General features: G+C 38.0%; 2 protein-coding genes across 3 annotated transcripts in view; both read left to right on the top strand.

Annotated features, from left to right (window-relative positions):
• Positions 1-25,668, top strand: part of TRDMT1 (tRNA aspartic acid methyltransferase 1) — a 687,969-nt gene that overhangs the window by 453,946 nt on the left and 208,355 nt on the right. The window lies entirely within an intron of this gene.
• Positions 1-25,668, top strand: part of ST8SIA6 (ST8 alpha-N-acetyl-neuraminide alpha-2,8-sialyltransferase 6) — a 74,979-nt gene that overhangs the window by 17,700 nt on the left and 31,611 nt on the right. For both annotated transcript variants that reach the window (XM_050805417.1, XM_050805419.1), the window contains exon 2: positions 14,086-14,172. The gene's annotated coding sequence lies outside the window, so the exon portion shown is untranslated. The remainder of the gene's footprint in view (positions 1-14,085; positions 14,173-25,668) is intronic.

Here is a 25,668-nt window from a genome sequence, read left to right as displayed (position 1 = left end):
ACTGCAAGCTCCGCCTCCCAGGTTTACGCCATTCTCCTGCCTCAGCCTCCCGAGTAGCTGGGACTACAGGCGCCCGCCACCTCGCCCGGCTAGTTTTTTGTATTTTTTAGTAGAGACGGGGTTTCACGGTGTTCGCCAGGATGGTCTCGATCTCCTGACCTCGTGATCCGCCCGTCTCGGCCTCCCAAAGTGCTGGGATTACAGGCTTGAGCCACCGCGCCCGGCCCGAAAGGAGGGCTTTATTGGCAATATCAGTTGGCAAACTGGGAAGAGAGTCTCCAACGTGGACTATAGGTGCTCTCTCTTTAAAGAGAGGAAGAGCGGGTTGGGTTTTATGCCTCACAGGGTCTGTATTACATGGTAAAGTCAAGCATATTCAGCAGGTTTTGGGGAAAAGTTATGCATATTTATAAGGGGGAGTCAAGTTCATGTGCTATATATGTAACATACATCCCATATTCACTTTGGGGTGGGTTTTAGCATTTAAATGAGGTGGAATTCGGCTCCTTATGTCAAAAGGTGAACTCTAGGACAGAAAGACAGTTTGTGCACAGCCTCTATAAACTGCTGAAACTGGCTTAAGGTCTGCTGGAGTTGCTTGCCAGCAAACAATGTTTGTAAGGCTGTCCTCCGTCCAATCATAGCTAAGGTTATCTGGGTTATAAATCAGCCTGATAAATTGCCTAATAGCTCCTATTAGGGAGTTTAGAAAGAGTGTGGTTTTTCTTACAGCCATGGGAATTTATAGAGTTGCCATCCTAGATGCCCTGTACCCTCGATCTGTAGGTAACTTTTGTTTTCCTAACCTTGTGGTCCTTCCTAGTTCATAAAAGGCTATCTATTTTGGTCTCTCAGATCGCAGCCTGAAAGATCCTCTCTTCCTGGTATTTATACACTTCTATAGTCCCTGTCAGCCCAAAGAGGGCTGCCCCGTGTAACCAACAGAATATTGCAGAAATAATGTGTGACTTTCAAGAAAGGTCATAAGAGACTTCGTGAGTTCTGTGCAATAATGAATGTTTACTGTTATTTTAAGCCACGAAGTTTTGGAGTAATTTGCTACAAAGTCATGGATAACTAACCCATTACTCAGTTCATAATGCTTTACATTATTCTATTTTTGTCATAACGATGATAATTATTATTCATAATTATCAATAGTGATAGTCACAATTACCATTTTTGTGGGCTAAGTCTCTGCCAGGTAATTTAAATGTATGTATAGTTCTTGCAATATTTCTTCAGAGTACATTTTACTATTTTAATTTTACAAGTGAGACAAATGAGCTCTGAGGATGGCTTCCAGACCATCAGACAGTTACAAATGGCAGAGCTGGGATTTGGATAAAATTCTAACTATTCTCTTTTCACTACTCCAAGGCACCACTCTTTTTTGTTTGTTTGTTTGTTTTGTTTTGTTTTGTTTTTGAGATAGAGTCCAGCACTGTCATCCAGGCTAGAGTGCAATGGCACGATCTTGGTTAACAGCAACCTCTGCCTCCCGGGTTCAAGCAATTCTCCTGCCTCAGCCTCCTGAGTAGTTAGGATTACAGGCATGCGCCACCACACCCGGCTAATTTTTCTATTTTTAGTAGACATGGGGTTTCTCCATGTTGGTCAGGCTGTTCTCGAGCTCCCAACCTCAGGTGATCCGCCTGCCTTAGCCTCCCAAAATGCTGGGATTACAGGCGTGAGCCACCGCGCCCGGCCGGCATTACTCTTTTTTTTTTTTTTTTCGAGACAGAGTCTCGCTCCGCCGCCAGATTAGAGTATAGTGGCGCGATCTCAGCTCAGTGCAACCTGTGCCTCCTGGGTTCAAGGTATTCTCCTGCCTCAGCCTCCCAGGCATCTGGGACTACAGGTGCACGCCACCACACCCGGTTATTTTTTGTATTTTTAGTAGAGACGGGATTTCACCATGTTGGCCAGGATGGTCTGAATCTCCTGACCTCAAGTGATTCCCCCGCCTCTGCCTCCCAAAGTGCTGGGATTACAGGCGTGAGCCACTGTGCCCGGTGGCGCCACTCTTAATGACAGCAGAATTGTAAGTCAGAAATTTGAAAAGAAAAAGGCATTGGATTTTGATTGTATAATGTGAAACTATTCAAAAGTGATCCAGCTCCAAAATAGTAATACACGTTCCTCACTTTTTGTTACTTATTTTACACAAGCGTCCATAATAGAAATGTACTTAGATAGCATTATCTTACGCAGCAGTACCTTACTTGCAGCTTGGGTATCAGTATGGTTCTCTTGGTAAGATCCTGGCTGATGGCTAATTACTGTCATCATTCAAAACTGATGTCTGAAAGCTTTGGACATTTTTAAGTTCTAGTCATATATTAAATATTAACTTCAGAAACGCAAAGCAACTACTATGTGCCCAATACCATGGCAAGCACAGGAAGAGTTCTTTTTGACCTGGAGAGTGCATTAGACTCACTGGGAAGCTTTTTCAAAGTATACATGGTTGAGAAGGGATTCAGAACTCTTGTATACAAGGAGCATGACAATAAATACATTATGTCTATTTCTTGGCAGTCCACAGTATATTAAGAGAGTCGTATATTTAAACAAATATTTATCATACAGTGGATTTCTCTTCTCTTTTTTTTTTTTTTTTTTTTTTTTGACGGAGTCTTACTGTGTCACCCAGGCTGGAGTGCAATGGCATGACCTCAGCTCACTGCAACCTCTGCCTCCCGGGTTCAAGCAATTCTGCTGTCGCAGCCTCCCAATTAACTGGTATTACAGGTGTGTGCTACCACGCCTGGCTACTTTTTTGTATTTTTTAGTAGAGAAGGGGTTTCACCATGTTGGCCAGGCTGGTCTCGAACTCCTGACCTCAGGTCATCCTCCCACCTCGGCCTTCCAAGGTGCTGGGATTACAGGCATAAGCCACGGCACCTGGCCCTTTCTCATTCTTCACTGTAGATTCCTTCTCACGTCTCCTTTTTTTGACACTGTATGTCCAGAACTCAATGCTCAGGCGTCATTTCTCTTCATCCTCATCCCTCAAGTACCTCATTTAGTCTCATGGTTTTAAATGCCATACTGACAATTCCCAAATTTCTATCTCCCACCTGAACCTCTTCACAGATTTGTATGTATCCCTGTTCAGTCACAGCATTTCTGGAATGTCTATAAGGGATCTCAAACCTAGTCTATCTCACACTGATCTCCCGGACTTCCCTGTAAACTTTGCACTTTAGCACTCTTCCCTCTATCAGTTAATGACATGTCTGTCCTGCCAGTTGCTTGGGCCTGAAACTTTGGAGTTATCCTTGATTCCTCTCTTTTTAGCCATACCATGTCCAATCTATAATTAAATCGTATTGGCTACCTTCAAATCAAACCAGAAGCTGCTGATTTCTTCCTAACCCCACCAATCCCACTTTGGTTTAAGCCACCTTCATCCCTCTGCTGGATGATGGCAAACATCTCTTAATTTTCTCCCAACTTCCACCTCTTGCTCTCTTAAGGACTATTTTCAACAAAGTAGGCAAGGGGATCCTACTTCTGTAAGTAGACAGATAACTTCTCTGCTCCAAAGTCTTTCAGTTTCACTCAAAATAAAGGACAAAGTTCTTCCAGTGACCTACAAGGTTCTTACAAGTGCTTCTCAAATATATATGTATATGTTTGCCATTAACAGCACAAAGGAAGTGGGTTGGAGCAAAGGTATACTGTGCTATAGAAATGACAAGAGATGATAAAGTAATAATGATAACAAGGTACAGTTGGGTTTGTAACATTAATAGATGTAATACCTATAATAATAATATAATAAAGGAGAAAAAAGAATAGAGCTATGTAGGAATAATGTTTCTATGTATCTCTACAATTAAACTAGTATAAATTTGAAGCAGATTCTGATAAGTTAAGATGTGTATGGTAAACCTTAGAGCAATCACATTGAAAATAGTTAAAATTATTAAAGATGTAAGATGTTACATTAGAAAATATTTACCTAAGTCAAAACAAAGCTATAAAAGAAAAATAGACAAAAAAGAATGTGAAACATACAGCAAACAAAAAGTAAAATAGCAGACATAAAATAACAATATTAAATTTGAATGGATTAAATCACCCAATCAAAAGTCAGAGGTTGTCACACTGAGTTAAAAACAAGATCCAATTCTATGCTGTCTACAGAAGACACACTTTAGACTCAAAGATACAATAGATTGAAAGTAAAAGGATGGAAAAAGATACACTGTGCAAATAGCAACCACAAGAAAGCTGGAGTGGCTTTACTGATCTCAGACAAAACAGACTTTTTAAAACAAAAAAGTTAAGAGATAAAGAGATTTTATAATGACTAAGGTCATCCATTAGCAATATATAATAATTATAAAATCAAAAGGAGAATTAGAAAATACTTTAAGATGAATGAAAATGAAGATATGGCATACCAAAACTTATGGGATGCAGGGGGTGATAAAGGATACAGGATTTTTTTTTTTTTTTGAGGTGATTAAAATGTTGTAAAATTGACTGCGGTGATGTTTGAACACATCTGTGAATATAACAACAACCACTTAACAGTACACGTATGAGGGGTGCATTATGTGGCATACAAATTATATTGCAATCAAGCTATAAAAACTTTTAACTACATATCACCTATGGGATTTTGTTTCAATATAGATTTAATTTTGTGGGTCAGGGATGGGACCTGAGGTACTGCATTCTTAACAAGCCTATCCTATGTGATGCCAATACCACTAGTCTCAGGTCCACACTTTGAGTAGCAAGGCTAATACCATCAGACTTCTTATTAACTTTCTGATCTCATCTCCTGCCACCATCATGACTGGATTCAGGAGTGACTCAGAGGTGGATTATAGCCACCCAGATCATTTTGTGTCCCTCAAACACACCATGCCTGCCTCTATCTCCAGCCTTTGCAATTGTCATTTACTTGGCCCAGAATGTTCTGCCCACACTTGCACCCCCTCATATTTGCACAGCTTACTAATTATTAATTAATTAATTATACATTTTTCAAGTATTTGCTCATTTATCACCTCTCAGTGAGGGCTTCCTTGGCCACCCTACATCAACTGCAACCCTGTTCCTAATACTTTCTTTCCCTATTGTCCTGCTTTCTTTTCTTTTCTTTTCTTTTTTTTTTTTTATTACTTAGTATGTTGAAGTACCTAGCGCTGTAACACTCTATTAATGTATGTATTATTTCAGTTTGCTATCAACCCTTACAATATAAACTTCATGAGCACATAGTGTTTTTGTTTGTTTATTTGTTTGTTTTGAGATGGAGTTTCACTCTTGTTGCCCAGGCCAGAGTGCAATGGTGTGATCTCAGCTCACTGCAACCACTGACCCCCAGGTTCAAGCAGTTCTCCCGCCTCTGCCTCACAAGTAACTGGCGTGCACTAGCATGCCCGGCTACTTTTTTTTTTTTTTATAGTAGAGATGGGATTTATCCATGGTAGTCAGGCTGGTCTCAAACTCCTGACCTCAGGTGACCTGCCGGCCTTGGCCTCCCAAAGTGCTGGGATTACAGGCATGAGCCACCATGCCTGTAATCCACCATGAAGGACATAGATTTTTGTGTTGTGTTGATTACTACTGATGCATAGAACAGTGTCTCATGCATAGCAAATGCCCAATACATATTTTTTCAATAAATACATGAAAAAAAAGGGTAAGTGCTGTAGGGATATGTAATAGATATAGGAGTTGTGCATAGGAGAGTCAAGAGGGAGGGAAGGGACAACTCAGCGTATGTGAGTTGGGACAACTGAAGATGCAAAAGGTTAACAGCCACTCATATATGGCTTAAGAATCTTAGCAGGTATTCTGTGCATGCTTGCTCATTTACTGTTGTAACTTCAAGAAATGGTGAAATAGTGAATTTATTGGTTCTATCAGACTCTGCAATTTATAGGTCTTATTTGTAAAAACTGATGGTATAAGATCACTAAATTGTCACTTTCATCTCTGAATATCCTCTTATATGTCTGGAGATTTCCTTGAACCTTGAAAGGTGGGCCATTGATTTTTTCATCTTTAGAAATCTTATAGTGATTGTATGACAAGAGGAAATATGAAAATCTTAAATATCAGACTCATTATTTGTTTATTCATTCTCTTTATCCTGGTGATATATTTGCAGGTTGCAGATATTTGTAAAGAAGAAGTGATACGGTTTGGTTGTGTCCCCACCCAAGTCTCATCTTGAATTATAGCTCCCATAATCCCCATGTGTCGTGGGAGGGACCTGGTAGGAGGTAATTGAATCACAGGGATGGGTTTTCCCGTGCTGTTCTTGTGATAGTAAATAGTTCTCAAGAGATCTGATGGTTTTATAAAGCACAGTTCCCCTGCACACACTCTTGTCTGCTGCCATGTAAGATGTGCCTTCGCTCCTCCTTTGCCTTCCTCCATGTTTGTGAGGCCTCCCCAGCCATAGGGAACTGTGAGTTCATTAAACTTCTTTTTCTTTATGTATTACCCACTCTCTGGTATTTCTTCCTAGCAGTATGAAAATGGACTAATACAACTGAAAATTCTGTTTTGTGTTTTGCTGTGAGCTACTGGTTGATTTTGGCATTGTATCAAATTTTCCATTGAAGTGCAATTCAGTTACCCCAAAATAATGCTGAGAAATAGCATCATGAATAGATTGCCGTTTGTGCTATAAGATCTGATCATTCAGATCTACCATCCGTGCTTTTTCTTCTTGCTGCATGTCCTTGAGGCTGACTTCCTTGGACTACATTAGTTGGACCCTCTTACCCTTTGGCTTTTGGTTAAGTTCAGCCTGTGGGAGTCATTGGCAGGAGAATGGAAGGAGAGAGAGTTTGGGGGATTTACTCCCCTGGATTCCTCCTGTGAGCTGGGATTAGGGATGCCTGTATCTTCTACCAAAGGCTACCACCCTTGTCTTCACCTACAATCACAGCTCTTTCTGGGTCACCTGTAGATTTGGGGGTGAGAACAGCTCTCTTACTCTACCCTGTTGATGGCCCTAATGTGCTCCACCAATCTGTGTAGCTTTTCCTACCTCACATCCCACCTCTTTGTAAATGGATACACCATTCTTTCTTGGTTGGCTAAGGTTAGTCACTGCTCACAGCATTTCCTAGCACATCTTAAGTATATGCCTAATACCTGTACCCGAGAAGTTAATTTTCTAGAACAAAGGAAGCATCCCTAAAAAAAAAAAAAAAAGAACACCTGGCTTTTTCAAATAATACACTTTAGCACTTTGGAGATTTCACTGGAGCTGTGAAGAAGTACATTGGCATCTTCAGGAGTTAATCTCTGAACCTATGTTCTAATATTTATTTAACTTGTCTGAGGGACATTAAAAGATATGGAGAAAATAAAAGTTTCACATCCCTTTTTCCCATGCCAGTTGACAATACCCATGACACTCTAATTAGAAGTTACCATCGTGCATAGTTGAAAACAATGTAAATTGAACTCTTTTACCTTTAGTGGATAAAATGTCAGTGCCACTGCATAGCTCAACTCAGTCTACCTGCCACGCACTTCTAGTTTAGCTTTCATACACTCATTAGCTATTCCTTTAAAGAGTATTACTCAGTGGAAATGATTGACTGTATTAACTGAACATCTTGTAGCACTGTATTCGTTTGCAGAATTTATTTTCAAGTAGAGCTGAGCTCTTCAGGGGCTTGGTGAAAATGCTGCAAAAGACTTTTTGATCTACACAGAACATCACTCAGAAAACTATTGACTTAATATTACTGTGTTATCCCCACCTATTTCAATGGATGAAAAATGGCGGGCTTTCACCATGAAGAGATGTCATAGGAAACCAAGTCAGTATCTCAGCTGCTTAAATAAGACTAGTAAATGAGTATCTCCAAGATAACTTCTAGGTACGTAGTAAGTACCCAATACAGTAGTCTCCCTTATCTGCATGGGATATGTTTCAAGACCCTCTGTGGATGCCTGAATCCACAGATAGTGCAGAACCCTATATATACCATGTTATTTCAGTCTCATAACTGAGACAGCTACTAAGTAACTAAGTCAGCAGGCAGGTAGCATAGACAGGGTGGATCTGCTGAACGGAGGATGATTTACATCCTAGGCAAGATGGAGCAGGACGATGTGAGATTTCATAGGCCACTCAGAGCAGTCCACAATTTTAAACTTATGAATTGTTTATTTCTGGAATGTTCCATTTAATATTTTTGGACTGTGGTTCACCATGGGTAGCTGGAACTGAAGAAAATGAAACCATACGAAAGGGGGAACTACTGTAAATATTTAATCATTTAATTAATTAACCATAAATTCTAGTGCTTTATAAGCCCTATTTATATCTTAATTGAGATAAAACTAGTCACAGCATGTGGGTCTTCATCTTCAAAGAGACGTTTCTAGGAAAATGTTTAAAATTTTAATATGACATTTATTATCATTTAGTAGGTTATTTATAATTTGTGGCTCATTTTGAGTATTACTAATAATGATTTAAATAGACATTATTTATTCTTTTGAACATAACTTGCTGCATTATTTAGTGTGATTTATTGTATGTCTTGGGACAGAAAACGTTTCTGATGGGATTAGTTTTCAGTTTCATTATGAAAATAGATGAGACACAACATGATATGTTGGAAAGAGCCAGAATGTGAATCAAAAGACATGAGTTTAATTCTTAGCTCATCTACATACAATGCAATACTGAGCAAGCTGTTTATCTTCTCACAACTCTCAGTTTTGTCATCCAGAAACACAGAAATGATATCTGAAGCAGAGCTACCTCCCAAAATTTTGGGGTGAGATATATGCTTTGTAAACTGAAAATCAACTCTATATGTAAGTGTGCAGAAAATATGATGTGATTTAGAACATTTTACTTAACAGGAAGCTGTTGCAGAGACACGCCTATCCCCAAATTGGCCCACAGCTGGAGCACACATGTGATTTTTCCTCCTCAAATGATTTTTGGTTGCAACCATGCTTCCATTTTATAGTTGCGATGATCCTGTGGCAATCTTAATTTTCTCAAAAAGCTGTTGGTGATTTAACTTTCACTAAAAAGGGCAAGCACTTAGAAAAAACTTCCCTTTGATATCCCTTATTCTTGTTTTCCCCTCTATAATATCAGAGGATAAGGCTTCATTTCTAGATTGGACATAAAAATAACTTTTTGAACACATAATCTCAGGGAGTAAGTACCTTGAGGACTGTCTTCCAATATAAAATGACCAGAAGTATATCTAATAATAGATGGGTCTGCTATAAGGTATTCACTTCATTTTACATATCAGTGACCATAAAGTCAAAGGCTGTTTTATTCAGCTAACTTACCAGTAAACTTAGATACATTATGATTGGCATCTTTCAATATTAGGTTAAATTGGAACCAGCTACAATATACAGGGGGAGGGATGTTTAAAACAAAATATTTTAAAGACTATCCGTATTCTACAATGCATGTTTTTCCCAATTGTCCGTGGATGGCAATTTTAATGTTCCAGACTAAGCTCAATATACAGGCAAGAATGACTGCAAAAAAATCTCTGCTTTTCAAGTAAGCTAAAGTAAAATTATTATATACTCAGGAGCATTTGCACACAATTTTGGTGTTAATAACGTCATCTTTAATTTGCCAAGGTAGTCTTTGCTGTTTGGATGCTACATGTTAGTTTTGTACAACCCAGAACCACTCTGGATCAGTCTTATTTGATGAGTTAGAAGTGGCAGCAAAATCTTATCTGGCCTTTTCAGCAAGCCTCAGTGAAGCTCAAACTATGGGGATAATGAATGAGTGGGAGCCAGGCCAATAGGCTCACAGCTGGGATGAGAAGTATACGAGCTATGGTGAGCTCATTCATGTTTTACTATTAGCTTGGGTGGAGGGGGGAAGCAGAGAAACCTGATTTGTCAAATTTGCCAATTCCTGTGGCGTAAATGCTTCAACTTTGGCTGATTTCAAGCTACCAATGGTTTAATAACCTGTTCACAACATTCCTGAAAACTTAACAGTCAGCTCCCATAAGCTTGTATGAGCCAACTCCCGAGTATTAATAAGATAAAGTATGAAGGAAGGAACGAGAGGATCCTTAACCCACGCCATGCCAACAAAGAGGGCTGAGAAAGGAGATTTCCCTCAAGTCCAAGAGTCAGCCAAAAAGAGATAGGGATTTATTGTATTCTTTAAGTTGCAGAGGTTAGATCTCTACTACCAAGCAATATAACCCCCTTTCTCCATTTCCTGTGACCGAATCGGCAAGTTCTACATTGATTACTATTGATGGAGCCCAAAAAGGAAGATGGGTATAGATAATGTATACATTACTCATGGAAAAAGGGGGTAGTAGTTTCACACACACACACACACACACACACACACACACGCATGCCTTTAATACTAAGAAACTGGGAAATTAAGAAGGGTGAATTGGATTACTGGACTGAGAAAATTGACTAATGAGCTATTAGCTCTAATGTGAGAATTCTCAAGCGATAGATAAATTGAAGGAGGGCTGGGCTTTAAATGGGGAGATTTGTAAATAGGAAAAGTCAGTGGAAGTCAGTACTGAGGGAAGTTTTAAGTGGAAACCATAATCCAAGCTTTGAGCTTATTCAGAATAGTTTATGACCTTATTACATGTTGTATTTATATTTAAACATGCATTTCCAGGCTGGGCGCAGTGACTCAGGCCTGTAATCCCAGCACTTTGGGAGGCTGAGGCGGGCGAATCACAAGGTCAGGAGTTCGAGATCAGCCTGACCAACATGGTGAAACTTCATCTCTATGAGAAATACAAAAATTAGCCAGGCACGGGGATGTGTGCCTGTAATCCCAGCTACTCAGGAGACTGAGGCAGGAGAATAACTTGAACCGGGAAGGCGGAGGTTGCAGTGAGCCAAGATCACGCCACTGCACTCCAGCCTGGGCAACAGAGCAAGATTCCATCTCTAAATAAATAAATAAATAAATAAAATGCATTTCCTAGGTTAATAAAAACAAATCAGCATGTCGTAGGGATTGTGCTGGGCCAGAAATGGTCGGTCCTCAAAGTCCTGAGGGGAAGGGACAGACTGAGAAACCAACATGTAAACTCATAATTAAATTTAACGTGAGAGAGGCTATTATAGTAATGTTGGTCAAAGCAGTCTGAGAGCTCATAGGAGGGTAGCAACTTATTAGCTATCCAGGGAACTCTTTAAAAAAGCGTATCAATTTAAATATACTCTAGGTTCATAATAAATCATATTTCAAATTTTAAATATTTGATCCTTAAAAACAGCTGATATATAGTGCTTATTATCTTAGTTATAGCATCATGGAAAATACAATTTTTAGTTTAGTAATAAACATTTAAAAGTTTTTTGAGGAGTAATGTTCAATGAACTTCAACTCAAGTGTATAATTTGTCAAGTGTTGGCATATGTATACATCATTTCTATGATCATTAGATGATTATGACATCTCTGAATAAAGACAGTTTTACTATTTCCTTTTTAATCTGGATGGCTTTATTTCCTTTTCTTCTCTATTGCATTGGTTGGACCTCTAATACAATGTGGAATAGAGATGGTAAAAGTGGACATGCTTGTCTTTTTCCTGATTGTAGGGGGAAAGCATTCATCATTCAGTCTTTCACCATTAAGTATGATCCTAGCCATAGGTGTTTTTGTAAAATGCGCTTATCAAGTTGGAAATTCTGTTTTTCACTAAATTTTGTGAAAGTTTTCGTCATTGCTGAATGTTGGATCAGGTCAAATCCTTTTGTGTGCTGAGATTATTATTTGTGTTTTTTTTTTATTCTGTTAATATGGTGAGCTGCCTTGATTGATTTTAAAATAAACCAAATTCCTGATATACACCTCAGTTGGTCACAGTGCTTTATCCTTTCTTCATGTTGTTGGATTCAATTCAATTATATTTTGTTGAGGATTTTTTGCATCTATCTTTATAAGAAATTCTGGCCTTTTTTTTTTTTTGAATATTTTTTCCTTATTTTTGTATCAGGGTAACCCTGTTCTCATATAGTGAGTTGGGAAGTGTCTTACTCCCTTCAATTTTCTAGAAGACTTTGCCTACAATTGATATTAGTATTCCTTAAATGTTTCATAAAATTCTTCAGTGAAGCCATTTGGGCCTAGTGTTTTGTTTGTTTTTTTTTTTGCAGGAAGAATTTTAATTACAAAATCAATTTTATTAATGGCTATAGGACTATTTGTTATCAATTTCTTCTTGAGTGGCCTTTGGTAGTTTGTGTCTTTCAACACATATATCCATTGCATCTAAGTCACCAGCTTTGGCATAAAGTTATTATACTTTTAATGTTTTAAGGATTCTTAGCACTCCATCCTCTCTCATTTCTGGTACTGGTCATTTGTATCTTCTCTCACTTTTTTCTAATCAGTGTGGCAAGAGTTTTATCAATTTTATTGATGTTTTCAAAGAACGAGTTTTTGATCGCATTGAATTTTAAAGATTTTATCAATTTCTACTCTAATATTCTTTGCTTGGAAATATTATTTTCTTGTAATAATATTCCTTGCTCAGAAATATACTATGAATATAGCCCTTCTAACTTTGTTTTAATGATTCTTATCTTTTTACTTTTATTTATCTTTTTACTTTTATATTCTTATCTTTTTACTTTTAATATGTTTCATGTAGACAACATGTGGATTGGTTGATTATTATTCTCCTTCTTCTTCTTCTTCTTCTTCTTTTTCTTCTTCTTCTGCTTCTGCTTCTTCCTCTTCTTCCCTTCTTCTTCCTCTTCTTCTTCCTCTTCCTCTTCTTCTTCTTCTTCTTCATCTTCTTCTCCCAGTTTGACATTTTTTGCCTTTTAATTGGTATGCCTAGATCATTTATATTTGTTGAGATTAGTCACACAGTTGGGCCTAAATCTGCCATCTTGCTGTTTGTTCTCTACCTGTTCTTTATTCCCTTCTCTCTTTTTCTGCCTTCCTTTGGATTGAGTATTTTTATGATAACATTTTTATGATTTTGTTTGGTTTTGCTGGTTGTTTTAGGTGAAGAGTATTCATCTTTTTCTTATTGCTGTCAGTTGTAAATGATTTATATCACTTCAATTTCCACTTCCCCGCCTCCACCTCTTTCTGGCTTTTGTTCTGTAGTTGTCATGCATTTATGGCTACATATATAACCCCACCTCAAATATTATTATAGTCACTTTAAACAATTATCTTTCAAGAAGACTTAGAAAAATAAGAAAAAGTCTTTCATATGTATTTTCATATTTTACATTCCCAGTACTCTTCATCACGTTCTGTCAATCTAGATATCAGTCTGGTTTCATTTTTCTTCTCCATTATGTCTTCAACATATATTCTATCTCATTGTTGTAGAGCCTGTGATCACTAATAGCTGGCAACTAATGAATAAGTTACTAATTGAAATAAAGTTTAAGAATTTTCTCACTCAAAGGGATATTTGCATTTCAAATGAGAACACAAAGACTAAAGGATATTCTGTGCTTTATAAATTAATACTTAATGGTGGAATTTCACATAGGGAGAGATCTACTGGGGACTGGGATCCTGCTCAGTGCTTCTCAAACTATACCACTCTAGCTATAGATTTTTACGTCAATAAACTTCTCTCTCAACAGTTCAATCCGGGTGTTGAATATACAGTTCAAAATTATAACTTAGTATAATTATTTGGAGGAAATTTTTGTCTATACATTCCGAGGTAAATATGTGAACTTAGAGTCTGAAAAAAATCTATTGAGTATGTATTTATGGCAAACATCTATAAAACATCTATAAAGATATATTTATTTGTCAATTATTTCAAGCCAAGGTGCAATGTCCATAAGATATATATGTGAGTTGGTGTGTTGTCATGGTTTTTAATACTACACTTGGCTTATGGTATGTGCAAGTTATAAATCCCTAAACCAGCATAATAATCATTTACAAATTGTATTTTCTCAGTGTTTTGAAATGAGTGTGATTTTAATTATTTCTGCCTCATCTTGTATCATAAAATATTTAGACTAAAGTGAGTAGATTATAAAAGTATCTTCTAAGAACACTCACATATGAGATCATTATTTTCTAATTCTATTGACATTTAATTTTTAGGTATTCAGAGAACGACTACCTTCAGATTATCACAGATATACAGAGTTGTCCATGGAAACGGCAAGCAGAAGAATATGCAAATTTTAGGTAATTTTTTTCATAAATAATATGAGATTTTAAAAGTGTCTTGTTCATTTGCTTTGTAGAGAAATAGGCAATATGTTATTAAAAAGAGAAGTAGAACCAACCCCAGCTGGCAATGAGGCCGACTGAATTCTAAGACCCTGTCATGAGCCACAGGGCATTCCATCTCCATTTCTTGTGTAGAAATTTGCATTATGTCACTGTTTTAATTACAGGAAATGCCAAATTCAAAAGAAAGATTTTATTATGTTTTTAAGTTATATTTTAGAAGATGTTGTGTTTTTTGGTACCACTGATATTTGGTATTTATTTATTTAGTAAATAAAATATCATAGTATTAAAGAATGTTTGGAAAACATAATAATCTATAATCCCATCACTTTAGAACAACAACTTTTGTTTCTTCCAGTTTTTCCTCATTCACTTTTTAACACAAGTGACATTCATGGGCGTGAGTTGCTCTAAGTAATAACCCAGAGAGGAGGTGTCACTTGACCATTATAGGGCTGTGGTTGGAGAACTTTAGCCCATCCAGACAGAAATTAACTTTGTCAAAGCAATATGCAGTGAGGGAGCATCAATACTTATCTAATAGTTCTTACCCACTATACCTCCACATATCATAAATCAAGGTCAGTTGTCTCTGTGCTTGCTTGGTCTGGATTGTTCTGGTTTTTGTTTGAGGGAGGCTTCTTTTCTTTTTCCTCCTCCTCCTTCCTCTTCATCATCTTCTTCTTTCTTCTTTCTCTTCTTTCCTCCTCCTCCTCCTTCTTTTTCCTCTTCCTCCTTTTCTTTTCTTCTTTCTTCTTTCCTCCTCCTCCTTATTCTTTTTCTTCTCCTTCCTTCCTCCCTCCCTCCCTCCCTCCCTTCCTTCCTCCCTCCTTCCCTCCCTCTCCTCCTCCTGCTTCTTCTTCCTCCTCTTCCTTTCTTCCTCCTCTTCCTCCTTTTTTTCCCACATTCTGATTCTTTCCTGTACATACCATTCCAATTTTGTCCTATGCCAAATTCTTTTATCCTATTACAATCCAGAGACATGTCTTTATCTTTACTTATTATTTTCAAAGTTTACTTGAAGCATTAAACTTGTAAAAAATATTACTAAAGAGACTTTGTTTTCCCCTAAAATACTCTTAAGAAATATCTGCAGTATGGTTCTCTTTTTTTATATGGGAAGGCAGCTCTTCTTGTTTGCCTTATGTAGTGGCTCTGCCTGTTCCTTCTTTAGCAGAATATGCTGGTATGATTGGACCAACTGCCTTTGATTCTGCTGCCAATGTGAGGAGGGTTCTGCTCCACCCCCAGTAGGTGAAAGAGTACCTTCCTGGTGGTGTCAAAGCTAAAAATGGGTATCTTCCCTCCACTGGGTAGACACATGGATATCATGACTTCCTGCAGGATACCATTAAACATCTTTCCAACCTGATATTTTAGGAAGAGAGGCTGGAAAGGGGATTCCTGTTTATTTCATTTCCAGGACGTTTTATGCCAAATCCAATCTATTTAAGACTGGATCTGAGAGGTCCTGGTGGCAGGAAGATGAGATTGAAAATTGCACAATCATAACCTAAATGATCACAGGGTTAGCAAGTGATAACAGAGTCTGATTTTCTGCATATACAGAATAGACAAGAAGAGGGAGAGATTCAGGTCGTGAGCTACTGAGGATCAATCTAAGATAATTAGCTGGAAAGATAGATTTGTAATGACTGTAATGATCCAAGTAGGGAGTATAGGAGCTTTTACTTGTGGCTGTTAAGTTGAGACCAAGCCTCCTGAGAGTAATGAAAATAAAACAAAGTATACCAAACACCTGTGTGAGGACACTGGAGCGCCACCAAGGCAGGGAGAATTTAAAGGACTAAAGCCCAGAAGGTGAAGGGAACCCATCAATTTGGGCTGGTTTTTCTTATAAAGAACTTGCCGAATACAAAAGCAAAATTCGGCTGAGAGGCAGAGAAGCTGAGCAGAGCTTCCAGCAATCCCTGGAAAAAACACTGTTCAAAAGAACTGAAGGCCAACTTTGAATCCCTGGAAAACCCAGTTTTTAAAATAACTCAAGGGGCTGGGCGCGGTGGCTCACACCTGTATTCCCAGCACCTTAGGAGGCCAAGGGATCACCTGAGGTCAGGAGATCAAGAGCAGCCTGAACAACATGGTGAAACCTCATCTCTACTAAAAATACAAAAAAAAAAAATTAGCCAAAAGTGGTGGCACGCGCTTGTAATCCCAGCTACTCAGGAGGCTGAGGCAGGAGAATCGCTTGAACCCGGGAGGCAGAGGTTGCAGATCACGCCATTGCACTCTAGCCTGGATGATATGACAGAGCAAGACTCCGTCTCAAAAAAAAAAAGAACTGAAGGCCAACTTCGAATCATTTCCATTCTGAGTTGGATTTAGATCCGCCCTTAGCTTAGATGCCTGATAAGAGCAAAAGGAAATCCCCTTCTTGGGGATTCTTTTGGGGGAAGGTAACCCAAGAACAGGCACAGACACATTTATTTATTGACTTGAATATTTATTATATTGTAATGTTCTTTTTATGGGCATATTTCTAAACTAAATTATAGAAACCCTCAACAGAAATCTATGCAATTAAATCATAATAAACCACCTACTTTCCTAAATTTTTACCAATATAGCTAGCCAAATCTGGGGAATCTCTGGCTTGTTTATAAAGCCGGTATTATAGATATGTTCCCTGTAATTATAGATGTCAGGTAGTTAAATTATTTTTAATTTTATTTACTTCGAGTATTTTATACCAACCAAATTGAAGAACAGTAGAATGTGAGTTTTTTAAATGTGGTAATTTTTAAACAGCAATTACAAAAGTTACATTAAATTTGGAAGAATACAAACAAGTCAACATATTTTAAACTCATCTGCAACCCGATTTTTGAAACTTCCAACTGTTGACACCTAGGGATTATTTGAAAATTATAGGACTCCTGTGGTCAAATGATCTAACAATAAGAGAGCTTAAAAGTTATTTTTCTTAAATAAATATGTCACTTGCTATCAAAAAAGATAAAGTTTACTCAGCCGCAAATATTTAAGATTTACAAAGTCAGAGCACTGTAGCCTTTTTTCATGCCTGGTAGAGTGCTGGGCACAAAAAGGGCCTCAATAAAAAAAAAAATTAAAGAAATGGATGCATGAAAGTAAACAAAAAAAGTGTAATGTTTTCTTACTGAACTTGAAGAACTTATAGTCACTTTAGAAAGACAAGAAATATAAATATGAATATTTATGATTGAATAGCAGAATGAGTGATTTAGACCAATACTGTGATATACTAATGCAAGAGCACTGTGGGATATAGTTTTGTGAAATGTTTTGTGAAAAGAGGCAGAACTTAAGCTATAGCTCCAAAGGTGGCTAGAAAGGGAGGGTGAGACCAATTTGGGGCTGATGAGGCCAGGAAGAAAGGCCAATAAGTTTCAAGGCCAGTTGGGTTAGAGCAATGAACTTGTACTATTAGGCACGCAAGGTAAAGGGGATAATTTCAGGTAGACAAGGAAGGATCTGATGCACGGAGATCTGGTTATCAGAGTAAAGTCCACAGACATTCTGTAGATACCACGAGCCCAAGAGGAATATTGCTAGCAAAGGAATTACAAATTGAATTTATTGTTTTAGGGAAAGTATTCGGACAGCATAATGAATGAAAGCAAGTTGGAGTATTAGGAGGGAGGGGTAGTGTAGAAAAATCAGAGCAGGTAGGGGCTGGTTGTAGACAAGTAACTACAGAATGGTGACCACCTACAACATCAATGGTAGTTATGAAAATATTAAGAGAGAGATGCTTCACTATGAACCCTTTGGGGACATGGCGAGATCTTGTTTATCTTTGTATCTCCAGTGCCTATCACATAGATGGTACCCAATAAATTGCTCCATGACTGAAGACTTGGTAGGACTTGGTTACTTGTTGACTTCCAGTTCTCTCATTGAAGGAGAAGAAAAATAAAGTCAAATGAGAAATCTTGCATCTGAAATACTCATGCTGCTACTGACAAATAGAAAGATTTCAAAGAGAAATTGGATAGAGAAGATGAAAGCATCTCGGACAGGATGTGTTTGAGCTGATTTTAGGACAACTGGATACAGAAGACCTTTTCCGTGGTCTGGAGAAAATATAAATGCTAAGAGAAAATGAATTCTCTCAAAAAAGAAAAGCAACTGCAGTTTACATCTGGCTTTTGTAAGAAATAGGGCTTCTCTAAATCTATCTTCTCAGCAATTTTAACTTTCTTTTTGTGCTTCGGGGGGGTTTGTCCTCTTTTTACAGATTCCTAAGCTTTTACTCGTTTAACACTGAGAACTTGGCAGCTTGGCGCTTGAGTCTCAAACTTCCTTCAGCTTTTACCTGGAAATATGAGAGGCTTAACTAGGAAGATTCTTAATCTGAAGTTCATGAAAGTGGTTTCCTAAAACTCTCGAAATTGTTTGTGAGATTTTGTACGTGTTTCTGGGAAAAGAATCTGTGACTTTCATCAGATTCTCAGGGAGTCTAGGACCTTCCACATGGACTAATGTATTTCTAAGGATCTTTCTGGCCCTGAGACTCTGTTTGGGATTCAATTGCCTTTTTCACTTTCCATGATGGCGTGATTATCCCAAGCATAGGTGTGAGTCTGGCTCAGATTTACCTGAAATTTACCAGAGATTCTAAGTTTCCGCTATGAATCTGCATTTTGTGAGATACTAGTTGAATACTGCATTTTGTGAGATACTCAGTTAGAGAGAGATTTAAGTAAGACTTGAAGATGTCCTGCTCTCTCTTCTTTCTTGGTATCTAATTTCTTTTAGTTGTAGCTGTACAAAGTCAACGATGTTGAGGTGTGTGCTTTTTCTGCTTTTAAAAATTTGATTGATTCTCCTATAAGAGGTCCCTGCCCCCTTCCCTCCAAGGACAAGCTAATGCACAGAATAATTTGTGAAAAATCTACCTGGATTTCAGTCTAAGAAATTATTGCTCTTCACAGTCTCTCCCTCTGATTTTTAGAAAAATGATGGATAATCCTTTGCTTGAACGTGACACTCAGCTATTTGAGAATAACATTGAGATGCTTAAATTTAAATTAAACATGATATGAGACACCCTCTACTCCTCCTTCCCCACTTCTGCTTCACCCTTGAAGGCTCCTTTGTGAAACTCTGGAAACTTCTGGTAAGCAGGTTTTATCCCAGAAGATCAGTAGCTTCAGTAATTAGTCTTAGATTCCCTAGGTAACTTGCATGGTAATTACTGCATTAGTTTCTTGAATGGTTTTCTAACTTAAAAGAACCGTATTCATTTGTGTAACCAATTACAGAAAACTAATAGGTACACAGTAACAGTGCTTAATTTCTAGTTTACTTCCCTGCTCCCCCCCACCCCAAGAAATACACACACTATTATTTTGTTTCTTAATTTCTTTTGGAGCCACTAATACCATTTGATTTTTTTAGACATCCTCACATTTCAAAGAGATGAGTTGGAATCCAAGGTGACTGAATATTATCAATCACATATTTACTGAAAACTTAGTGGCAGGAAACAGTGCTGTTATGTCAACCCACACATTTATGACTCATGCAAATGAGATACCTTTCAAATGACTTGTATAACAGGTATTTTGTGCCCGATTACTTTGTTACAGATAACTATTACATGGTGGCAATTTTATTAAATCTTGAATTATCCCCTCGGGTTTGATTACATTAAAATTTCTTGGAAATTATTCCTTTGTCTTTCTTGTGTTGGATATGTGAGAAAAGATTCCAGTACTGTATTTGTAAATTCATTGATATTTCTAAAATAACAGTCACTGTGTTGCTTTCATTTTTATTTTCGCTCTTTGAAGAATATAGTGTTAAACAAAATACACATGCATATCTACCACATATGTTAATTGTTTTAACTATATGACATTTACATTATTCAAACCATGCCATTTAATGATTTAACTTTGTGAAAGGACATAAATTATGAAAAGAGATGGGATAAGTTAATCAAATTTTTGCATTAGATAATAAAACTGGAAAACCACACTTAGTCTTACCACAAAGTTTTCAGTTATTTTCTGAACCATTTCTCCAAAAGCAATAGTATTGTTTGATTTTGGTAAGTGTTTTGTGAGCTTACACTTTTTCTTTTCTTTTTTTTTTTTTTTTTTTTTTTTTTTGAGACGGAGTCTCACGCTGTTGCCCAGGCTGGAGTGCAGTGGCGCGATCTCGGCTCACTGCAAGCTCCGCCTCCTGGGTTCACGCCATTCTCCTGCCTCAGCCTCCTGAGTAGCTAGGACTACAGGCACCCGCCACCGCGCCCGGCTAATTTTTTGTATTTTTAGTAGAGACGGGGTTTCACTGTGGTCTCAATCTCCTGACCTTGTGATCCGCCCGCCTCGGCCTCCCAAAGTGCTGGGATTACAGGCTTGAGCCACCGCGCCCGGCCACTTTTTCATTCAATTAACATTTATTGAACCTTATTATGTTCCAGGCATTTTGTTCTGTGAGACAAAGTTCTTGGAGAAAACCAAAAATCATCTCTGCTAGGGGCTTCTTTTGAGAATACAAGACTAAGTTCATTTTTCTGAGCCACTATTCTCTTCTAAATGTTTGCTGTTTACAATTCATACAGGGTGACTACATTGACAGCTGAAAGCAATACATATTTTGTTGTTTTTTTTTTTAATTTAAGAAGATGTATACTTTATGATAGGTGATTTGGGTCAGTTGTCAGATTGAAAAAGCTTTTTTCTTTGTTTCCTCTGCATCGAGACCATTTTTCATCATTAATATACTGTCATATCATCTTCTATTTGTCATTGCCATACAGCGTGCCTGTGCATTTAGAAAAAGCAACAAAAACCACACCATGTCATTACTTCTGCCGTATTTAATAACAGAAGCTAGCTCTTGCACATTTAGGGATTAGCTCCTCTCCTTGGTCTTCAGAATATAAACCTTGCCATCGAAGTGTATAGAACTCACATGGCGTTCACTGGTCCTCTAAATTCTATTTCAAAATTTATCTCCCAAGTTTTACTCAGTATTACCTATATATTTTTATGTTCACATGTCAAATAAGCTCCGTTTTAGGCTGCCTTGTGTTTCAAATTCTCTTTTCCTTATATAACATTGCTTGCCATGTCTTCACTGGTACATTACATTGTTTACATTGGTACAATATCCCAGCAGACAGATCTTTCTCCAGTGTTTTAACATTATTCCTTCACTTATAAGTTTATATTTCAATTGCCTTTCTATCCTTTGCTTTAATCATCATATTCTTTTATATTTCATTTCACCTTGTGTTAGTTCCGACATTCTACTCACATATGTCAGCTGATCTTTTATAAGCTTAACAATATCAATGTACACATTAGCTGTTAAGCGAAAAACTTAGACATCTGAGTTGCTGATTGAATTTGGACTTTTTGAAGAGTTTTACTTATTATTCTTTTAAATTTAAATGTTTATTTTTAATTGATGAATACTGTATCTATGGAATAAAATATGGTGTTTAGATATATGCATACATTGTGGAATAATTATATCAGGCTAATTAACATATCCATCAGCTCACATGCTTAGCATTTTTTTTTATAGTGAGAACTTTTAAAATCTACTCTTTTAGCAATTTTGAAATATGCAATACATTATTAGGAACTATGGTCACCCTGCTGTGCAATAGATCTTGAAAATGTATTCTTTCTGCCCAACTGAAACTTTGTATCCTTTGACCATCATCATCTCATTTCCCTTGCCTCCCAGTCTCTTGTAACCACCATTCTACTCTGTACTTCTCTAAGTTCAGCTTTCTTAGATTCCACGTGTAAGTGAGATAATGCAGTATTTGTCTTTCTGTGCCTAGCTTAGTTCACTTAGCATAATGTCCTCCAGGTTTATTCTTAGTGTCTGCAATGACAGAATTTCCTCATTTTTTAAGGCTGTATACTATTCCACTGTGTGTGTGTATATATACACATATATATATATACACACACATATATATATATATGCATTCAACCATTGATGGACACTTAGGCTGATTCTACATCTTGGCTATTGTGAATCATGCTGCAGGAAACATGGGAATGTAGACACCTTTTTGACATATTGATTTCGTTTCCTTTGGGTATTTATTCATTTTCTTTCTTTAGCTGTCATGTTACGTGGGGCCCTAGGAGTTTGGGTTTCATCTAATATGTGATGGTGGAAGAATGTAACGTAAAATGAAGGCTAAATACACATGTCCTGGTTACAGTACTAACAATTTTTTTTTACTTTTATTTATTCTGGAAGAAATTTAACCGCCCCCCACCCCCCGCCATTTAACAAATGAAGAGGTAAAGGTTCAGAGAGTTTAGGTGAATTTTCCAAGGTGTCATCACTAGTAAATGAAGGAACTGGATAGCTAATCTTGGAATTCTCAATATCCATTGACCACTCTGCCATATCATGTCAAAAATGATTAGTGCAGTGGACTTGTACAGGATAGATAGGACAGGTGGCCTCTCCTGCACTGGGCCAGGTGTGAAGTGATGAAGACTTGGACTGCGAAGCCTAGTAAAGCAATTAGAAGAGAGATGCTGGGGTGGGGGCAGGGAACACTCAGCAGTTCCAGGGAAAGGGAAAAGTGGCAAGATGATGACATGAGGCTTCTCCAGTTGTTGAAGTCTCATAATATTCTTGGCTTTTCTGAACACAATGTCTTCCATTTTGCATCTCACTAGATTCATTAAGGGGCAATCACTGATGTCTGACTTTCCGATTCTAAATGTGTAGGTCATGCCACCTTCCCAATTTTTTTAGGGAGTCAGGAGTTTGAAGATCAAACTCTACTCTGAGATTAGTGTCCCGGATTAACCTGAACCAGGGCCCACTATAAGTGCCACTATCTTATCTGTCAGTGTGATGTCAGCCGGATGATCACACAGACTACAGGCATCTGCCCTCTAGGTTGCTGGGATTTTTCCCAATGTACCAAGTGGCTAGTTCAAGAGACAACTCTGTTTTAACGGAGGTATAGATGTACTGCTAAATAAAAAGGTGGTGTCTATTTGAAGCTCTTAATTTTCTTCCAATCTATTAGGGCTGAAATGGTATGTTTTCCTGCCTTTAGAATCCCTGAATCACTGGATTTCTTAGATCATTTTTGTTTTGTTTTGTTTTGTTTTGTTTTGTTGCGATGGGGTCTCACTATGTGGCCCAGGCTGGTCTTGAACTCCGGGGCTCAAACGATCCTCCTGCCTCAGCCTCCTGAGTAGCTGGGGCTAGATCATTGTTTTCTTAATAACACAAACTACTCCTTTAGTTTGAAGCAAGCATTCATCGTGAGCCAGTTGATTGTAAAATCACAGTATGTCAGCATGCCATCTCGATTTTATTTTTTGTTTCATTTCTTAAACACTCAAAGATGCTTTGTCCTCCTCTACACAGCCAAATCCGGGAAGGAGTTGTCCATACCCACTCTCTCATAGTACCTTCTACTTAATCCATGACCTTCAAACTGGTCACCATGAACCATGGTGAATCCTTCTCATCTACTTCTTGCCCAGTAACTGGAGGGACCATGGACTTTGGTCACATCACTCCAACAACTTCCACCCCTGCCCCAACCAGTTTAGAACCAGTTATCCCCTCCTCTGGGAAGCCTTCCCTGGACAACCTGATTAAGTCATTGCTGCCATACTATCCTGAAATTCACCTTCATTACACTAGCCGCAGTTAATAAATTTTCATTTGTGTGTGTGTGTGTGTGTGTGTGTGTGTGTGTTTAATTTACAGGCTTGGTTAATCTGAGCCATGTGTTTTATGGAGTGTATCAGGAGGAACAAAGGATCTTTCTAGGTGGTTCAGAAAATAGGTCAAGACTCACTATAGGAACTAGGAGTTGGAAAGGGTTGAGGAGTACAGTCTGGTTTCTAGGCTCAGCTTTAAGTTGACTCCATGTGTCTTGTTTGTTTCAGGCGTTTTATTATTGATGTTTCTTGTTTGTTATCCCTAATCTTTCATTTTCTTTTAAATTTGGTCTCCCCTGTAAGTGAATGAATTCGTACTAGAACATCTTAAAGGCACCATTTTACCTTTGCTGCTGGTTATTGATGGCAACATCTTTATTCTTATTAGGCTAAGCCACTTTTCCCAGCCAGTGTCTTTATCAGTAAAATGGAAACAATACATACCTGTGTGAGTTTTTATGAACATTCAACATGTCAAATGCTCAGTACAGAGGCTGTTACATATTAGAATTTCAGCACATCGTAGCTATTGTGATTATTTCCAGTTTAATTTTTCTGGCTTACAATTCATATTTTACTAACTAGTTTAAACTCTTGGTATCTGCAATAAATACAGCAAGTCTGTGATGGAGCAGTAGCGCTATAATAGTTTCTGTTCCAGTCCTCTGCCTAAGGGGATGTGTAAACATTTATAAACCCCAGTCTTGCTTTTGTGATCGTTTCATATGCATCACCACGCGCTTGGTAAGGTCCAACCCTTCCTGTTCAGTTCCTTCCGTTCGAACTTTCTTTGGTATTTTCATGATGGAAAGTAGGTCACACGGAGCAGAAAGTATTAAACTTCAACTTTCTAGGTTATCATCTTTCTGTGCATTATTTTCTATAGAAACGGACTTACCTTTATATGGACTATCTGCGGCTTGTCCCTCCCTTTCAAGATGGCCGGTCAAATCACGGGCTCTGAGGTCTAATCAGGAATCGCTCTGAATTCCCTGAAAATTCATCAGCTCGAGTATAGGCAGAGCCAAGAGTTACGCTTCCTGCCCTGTCCCCAGATTACTTAGCCCTTGCCTAGGGCTAAATAAGGGCTGACAACCCAGGGTAGGAAGGGATCATTCTTATTTGAGATTCTGCTGGGTGAAGCCTAAGGGCAAAGATGAAAAGTTAGGATTTGGAAGGGAGCCAGAAGCCACAAGCAGTTCCCAGAGGCCAGGCAAAAACAGAAGCTGAGTGCAGGGCTGAAGCCAAAGAGCAGAAGATGATGAATTCCACAGTGAACCGTGGGAGCTGTCCTGGAACAACGCCTGAGATGTGCGCTGGCTTACGGCCCCTTTAGGTATGTGAACCCGGCTCATTTAATGACCATGAGCAGAAATGACCTGCCTCCCTGTTTCTCCACCTGTGCAAGACACAGTTTCCCAGTCAGAGCACAGATGAAGCTCCTTGAAATACACGTGCATTGCTGGTCCTTGCTGAAGCCTACAGTTAGGACTTGGTCTGGTAAATTGAAGTTCATGAAATAAGATCTTTTATAAAAGACGGTGGCATAAATACAAAATATACTGTGAACATTTCCCTTAAGAAATTAGCACGTTGGTGTAATTACACATAAGACTGATTCAGCATTATAATTACAAAACTGTTTTCATAGGATTCAGTATTGATTCAGGCTCTCAATATGTTGCCAGACAACGTCTGCAAAAAAAAAAACCACAACAAAAAAGTTTCCTACTCTTCCCTTTTCCTTCCCTAAAAAATCTAACTAAAT

Source organism: Macaca thibetana, chromosome 9 (genome assembly GCF_024542745.1).
Source record: "Macaca thibetana thibetana isolate TM-01 chromosome 9, ASM2454274v1, whole genome shotgun sequence".
Lineage (NCBI taxonomy): Eukaryota > Metazoa > Chordata > Mammalia > Primates > Cercopithecidae > Macaca > Macaca thibetana.
The sequence above is the reverse complement of the archived record's forward strand: the minus strand, read 5'-3'. Positions and strand labels throughout refer to the sequence as shown.